Source organism: Penaeus japonicus, unplaced genomic scaffold (assembly GCF_977035675.1).
Source record: "Penaeus japonicus unplaced genomic scaffold, GWHDUDI00000001_assembly GWHDUDI00000034, whole genome shotgun sequence".
Classification (NCBI taxonomy): domain Eukaryota; kingdom Metazoa; phylum Arthropoda; class Malacostraca; order Decapoda; family Penaeidae; genus Penaeus; species Penaeus japonicus.
In genome coordinates, this window is record NW_028234436.1 from 9,621,637 (window position 1) to 9,629,136 (window position 7,500).

Here is a 7,500-nt window from a genome sequence, read left to right on the forward strand (position 1 = left end):
CAAACTCTCAAGACACACACAATCACACACATCTCTAACACTCTCTCATACACACACTCACACACACTCACATACATAAATCCACAATAACAACCACTGAAATCACCAACACACAAACGACACCATAATAAATCACAGCTCAAATCTCACTCATCTATCAAACATACTCAATCTAACACTCACTAAATCACAAAATCCCTCAATAACATCCAAACACCCCAATACTACACTCTATACTTATCAAACACACACTATCTCTCGTCTATGTCTTCTCACACACATAGAGAGATTTGTGAGAGTAGATATTATAAGATATATATACCAACTCCACCCAATCACACACTCACCTATCATCTCAATCACACACTCATCACACCAAACACTCTCTCTCTCACTAAATCTCCATCTCTAACACACAAAAGCACTGAATCATCTTACACACAACCTAATTACTCACTCTCTCACCATCACACACACACACACACCACACACACAAGACATCCCTCTACTCACACACACAGACCCACTCACAATCTATCAAACAATGACACTATCTCTCTAACACTCACTCCTAACTCACACCACTACTCTCACACAGCGGACACCACTAGTGTGCGTGTATCACACATCTGCTACTCACACACACACACACACACACACACTCACACACACACACACACACACACTCTACACTCAACAACCCACAGCACAATCCCACACAGACACACAACACACAAACACCTCTCTACACACACACACACACACACCACGACACCCCTCCCTCACAGACTCAATCCTCCCTCCCACCCATTCCTCTCTCACATAAACTAACACACCCACTCTCAGCACACACACACACTCACACACTAGACACACACAACCTCACACTCTCTCTTACGATACACAAAACCCAACTTCCACACACACCAACACACTCACAAAAACAATCAACTCAAAACTAACTCTAAACTACCTATCACACACACACACCCCTCAACTCTCTCAACACTCCACACACACACACACAGCTCAACACACACTCACTCACACAAACAAATCTTACTCATATCACTCACCCACTCCCCACTTAAACTCTCTCTCACTCCATATCTAAATACCTCACAAAAACAAACACACAACCACACACCCACAGACACACTCCACTCTATCCTCTCACTCACTATCTCACACACACACACTCGACTCACATACACACTCCATCAGAAAATCACACACACAATAAAATCATATCTCTAGCTACATCTCCACCACTATATATCCCTATAAACCTATAACATCTCTACATATATAACTAAAATATCATATAAATCTATCTATAATCTATTCACTCACAATATCACACAAACTCTCAAACAAATCAGTCAGTAAAACATCAAACTCCCTCTAACTACCCTATAAACATCTCTACCTCACTACATATATCAATCTAACCATCTATAACCTCAAATATATATCTATACTATCACTCTCATACCTAATATATCTAAATATAAAAAATCTATATTAAAAACACTGATATAATACTATCTAAAAAAATAAGAATAAATTAACAATAACTATAACATATAAACAATAAATACCTATAAATATAAAGATATAACAAAATTTATATATATATATATTTTATATAAAACTCAATCAAAATCTAACATACCTATATATAATCACTCAATCTATCAAAAAATCACTCACAACCTCTCCATCCACAGAATATATCTCACATATATATAACAATCATCTCACACACTAAATATCTATCTATCTATATATCTCTAATATCCATCAATATACAAATCACCACTAACGCCAATTTCACACCCCACACCCCTCCAAACAATAAATCAATTATATATAAATTCTTGCACTCACACTATCTACATAATATCAAACAAAATACTATATTTACACTATATATAACCCAAATCATAAATATAAACATATCTAATGATATATCCAATATATAAAACTAATAAATATATAAGTATTAATATCATCTGATTATATATAATATCACTACTATCTAACTATATCTATAAATATCACTCAATCATATATAAAAGTCCTCTCACTTAAATAAATATAACTCAATATATCTATATATCAATCACTATAGTAGTAAAAAAATTTCAATAAACACAAACACTCTCTCTCACTATAACCAAACTACATAAATACCTAAATAACACAACATCTCTATCATGAATATCTCTCCTATCTATCTATCTCACTATATCAAACTCACATCACTCTACAATAACAACAGACTCTCACACTCCAAAGCTATATGATTCAATCTCTATCTCACTATATCACATATCTAATTTAACTAACACTCTACTCTATCAATATACACCTGAAGTAAACTATGATATATATCAATATATTTAAATCTCGAAATATCTATAAATATATACAATATCTACAAACTAACTCTCAAAACACAGAGATTGGTGTTGGGCGTTGTCACACAAACATCCTCTAAAAATCAACTCACACACACCACTCTCAATCTAACACATAAACAGTCGACAAATTCATACTTTAAACTATACTATCAATATATAACTACCTAACTCACTATCCCCACTAACCCACACAAACAAACACTCAATCTATCTCACTATCACTAACTCATATCTCTCGTCTCTCAAACCCTCGAAATTAACATTACATACTATATCTCTATCCTACCACTAAATCAACAATCAATCTCCTTTGACACTATCACATCCCCATCACTCACTATCCCATCTAACACAGCTAAATCTACTATCAATATCAATCTCATGTCTCACACACCGCAACACAAATACCAACACTTACACTATCACTCAACCTAATATATTACTCATAACTCAATATATCAATAACAAAAAACACACAATAAATATCATATCATAAATTATTTATATATATATACTATCTATAAAAAACATCAAACTCTCATATCTAACATATAAATATAACTATACATAAACAAAACTAATCCTATATATATATAAATACCCAAATATATATGTATATGTGTGTGTGTTTGTGCGTGTGTGTGTGTGTGTATCTATTTATTTATTTATTTATATGTATGTAGATATATACATAAATACATATATATATGTATGTATATGTATATATATATATATATATATATATATATATATATATATATATATATATATATATATATATATATATATAAATACATATAATATATACATATATATATATGTCCCTATGCATCTCTATATATAAATATATATAGATGCATAATTTCCATTATACCTACACACCTAATTAAACTCTACGGTATTTACCTACATTTTTAACTACCTTATCGTCCTCGTCAAGCATCATTGAAAAATGTCTAAAATCAGTATTGAACTACATATGTGATACAGATGATATCCTACCTTCTCTCCTCCAATCTTTCCTTCGTCTCTCTCTCTCTTCTCTCCTTCGCAATCACACAATTGTACAGCAGTTGCACAACTTGCAGCTCAGTCTGATGCCGGAAGTTCCGCGGTCCACGCTTGTTACCATCATTAAGCCTTTCAGTTTCTCATTAAGTGTGTGTGGCGAGTCGATGGTCCTTCTTTTCTAAGACGACAAGGTTTAAGGCTGCGTTTCTTACGGGTTTGTGCCTCTTGAATCCACATCACTCATCAGCAGTTTGTTTTGTCCTTGTTATTTGAGTTTGTTTTTCGTGTGTTTTTTGAGTTGTTGTTTTTTGTTTTTGTTTTTGTTTTGTTTTTTTCTTTATGATAATGATATCTCGTAAAGCGATGTTCAAGAGAGCGATCTTACAGAGGACGTAAACGCACAGATTTTAGTTCATCAGAAAGAAAATAATGAAAACGAGAAGGAAAGGGAAGAAGATTTATATTCTTGTTCTTTCTACGTTTCGAAATATAACTGTTCATCTACTTCTCGCCGTTTATCATTTCTTCACTTATTCGATTATCAAGAAGGATACAAATCATCGTAATGATTGAGAAAAAAAAGAGAGAAAATCGTTCTCAGGGTATTATTTTTGATCGCCCTCCAATTCCTTCCGAAACTCCAGAAAGCCTCGTTTTTTTAAGGAACCGAACCTCTCGGTCGACTTCGAGGGCGAGAAAGAAAGCCAGAGAAGAACAGTATCAACAGCAACAGCCGACAGCGACAGTAGCAACGACGCCAGTTGGTTTCCCGCGAGCGAGGTAGTCAGTCACATGGTATCCGGGCCGACGTGCGTGGAGCTGCGCGGAGCCGGGAACCACACCTCCTGCACCTCCGGGGTCGCGGGCAATACTGACTCGGAGCTCGGCTTCGCGGGATGATCGCCTCTTCGTCGACGCCGCCGCTACGCCACGCCGCGCCGCGCCGCCACACGAAGACTGAAGCCGAGGTTCTTGCTTCTCCGCCGCTGTGCTGCCGCTACGCTACTGTGGCCCTTTACCGCTACTCTCTGCGGCCGTCCTTACCGCTACGGCTTCTCCTTTCCCCCGCCTCTTTGTCGTTACCCATACCCTATACCGCTACTTAACCATTGCCTATATTTCCGTTACCGCTACCCTTTGCCGCTACTCCTCGCCAACACTATCGCTGTTTCACTGTCACTTGTACTCTCCTCTGCTACCGCTTGCTCTTACATCCTTCCTCCTACCACCGCAACTATCTATAATGTTTCCCTCAAAAGAAAGACTATTTAAGCACCATTAATCAACCCTGGCTAACATGCTCTTCAGCTACCATGAACTGTACCCTCATATATGTGCGTGTGTGTGTGTTAAAAATCTAATACACTCATTATCATCATTTTGATATATCATGAGTACGATTCATAACGCTTACATCAACATTTGTAATTATCTTCCTTTCCATCAAGCAACCATAATTTTGAATTTTCTTCGTTTCCATCCTGTCACCCCTACCCCTAAGTCTCGCCAATTACAATCAAATTACCTCAATTTCTTTCCTTTAGCCCCCATTCCATCATGCAACCCCAAAAGTGTCATCCTGTTCATCCCATTTTCCATCTCAACTTTAACCATTCCCTACCATAATATCTACCACCATTCCCATCCTTCAACACTCGTGTCCTTCTCAACTACTACCATTCCCAGTGAAATCCCCGCCATTCCTATCGCCATCCTTCTACCCACATTACCATCTCAACTATCACCATTCCCAACCAAACTACCAATATTTCCATTCTGCAACCTCTATTGCCACCCTACTTGCCACATATATTGCACAGTGAAGTGAGACAAATACCAGACCTGAAAATAAGTCACCATTTTATTACAGCAATTAAAGGCAAGGAAGGAGGGATCTTGTCAGACTTAGATGAGGCGAATGATAGGTGGAAAGAATATACCGGGGAACTCTATGACAGGGAAGGGAAGTCTAAGGAAACTTACTCCATATTTGAATTAGCAGGAAATAAAGACGAGGAAGAAATGAATACGCTCTTAAGCGTGGGAAGGGAAGTACTTGAATGCTATGGTAACAAGGATATCAGAAAGAACAGATGGAATTCCAGTGTAAAAGAAATAGTAATGATAATATGGAAGCTGTGAATAATCTGTGAAGAAATGTATTACATGGATATATGACTAAGATGGTGATACACTCAAAGCTAGGAATACCTTCGTATGCAAGGAGAAAGAAATCGTTGCGTAATTGTATATGTATAGAGGATCGTGCAGAGATTCTCGAAAAAGGAGAGTGGAAGTAAAAGCATGAGTTATGCAAGTGGGGAACAGCTTTTGATCTAGACAGAAGCAGTGGCGAAAGGTGTTATGATTTGTATGAGAGAGATAATCAAAACATGATAATAAGGTGTATGTGCGTCCTGGAATTGCTAAGAGCAGTTAGATTGAAAGGATTAACGAGCATTCATGAGCCTGTACTTAGACCAAGTGCAACGGTTGCAGTAATAGGTGACATATCACAACCATACTTGATTGGCAGAGGAGTGGTTACTGTCACCAGCGCTGTTTTCAATCTATGTAGATAAACTGTTTATACTGGAGAAAAGGTGATTGGTAATTCATAATGGAATAAATCATAAAAATCAGAGACATAGTATAAACGGATGGGGGATTTGCACATGACCAAACAACGTGAGTGACATTAGAATAAGAGTTATAACGAATTATCAGTGCATTGAATGATGTGACAGGTATATATGGCATGGAGATAGATAGCCAGAGAGCAATTATAATACTGTCGTCAGAAAAATGGAGATTGTAAGCTCATTAGGGGGAGACAAAAAATCAAGTAGAAACTTTTATATACATTGGCGTTGTTTTCACGTTATATAAAAAAAGATAAAAGGCAGACGAAAAGGAAATTAAAACAATAATAACCATAGTTAGAAAAAAATATATATTTGGGCAGACACGGGATTTGTTAACGAAGGAAGTAAAACTAGAACTAAAGAAGATTATCATTAAAACACCAGTATACAATTATCTACTCAATGTTGCAAAGACTCGATTTGAGATGTGGCTGTGGAATCAAGTAACGAAAATCAGCTGAATATAACTTAAAGCAATGAAGAGGTAATGCTACTGCATAGAAAAAAGTATATCACTGTAGATATAATCATCAGATGGAAGGAAAAGTAAAGTGATCATTTTCTAAAAAGGAAATGGGTTGTTAGAGAACATTATTGAAAGAGGCCTGACAGGAAAACATTTATAGAGACATGAAAAAAGTCGAATAGAAAACCGGAAAAGAAAACTATCTACGTCTCACTTATCTCTATTTCCATCTTGCTATCACCATATCTATCTTAGCTAGCCTGGTTTTTCAGTTTCCATAAAACTATTCTTACTCTCATCTTGCTACCACCAATTCCATCCTACTATCTTTATTTTCCTCCTATGACCCAAATTTGCAACAATTCCATTTCAAATTATGTCATCCTATCCCTCCTCTCAAACCTTTTTATATCCTGGTACCACTATTTCCATCGTGTACTCCTAGCCACTACAAGAATCATGTTTTTACCACCGTTTCTCAACCTAACAGTACCATTTTCATATCAGCTACCAGCATCAAAATCCTCATACTATTTCATTTTGTCCTGGTACTATGAGCTCTATCTTAACTACTACTGTTTCCACTTCAGTTACTGTCGCTATTATCCTGCAATACCCTTCCAATTACTAATTTGATCCTGCCTACCATAGTTTCCAACCAGACTACCTATCACCACTATGTCAATCTCCATTGACCTCATTTTTATCCCGCCAACACCATTGCCATCTCAGTCTTCATCAGCTTTTCCAATCAATTTACTACCACATCTATCTCAATGACTACCACTGCCAGTTAAACTTCTGCCATTTCCATTTTAATTACCAACATTCCCAACTAAACTATTATCTTTTCCAACAAAACTATCACTATTTCTACCCTTGTTTCCAACCAAACTACTACCATTCCCGATCAATATATTTCTAACCAAACTATCATACTTCCATCTCAACT

At 36.5% G+C, this 7,500-nt stretch overlaps 1 protein-coding gene across 1 annotated transcript in view; it reads right to left on the reverse strand.

The window, feature by feature from the left end:
* Window positions 1–7,286, reverse strand: part of LOC122263748 (uncharacterized) — a 95,439-nt gene extending 88,153 nt beyond the window's left edge. The window contains exon 1 of the mRNA XM_086531001.1: window positions 3,429–7,286. The gene's annotated coding sequence lies outside the window, so the exon portion shown is untranslated. The remainder of the gene's footprint in view (window positions 1–3,428) is intronic.
* Window positions 7,287–7,500: the final 214 nt, after the last annotated feature.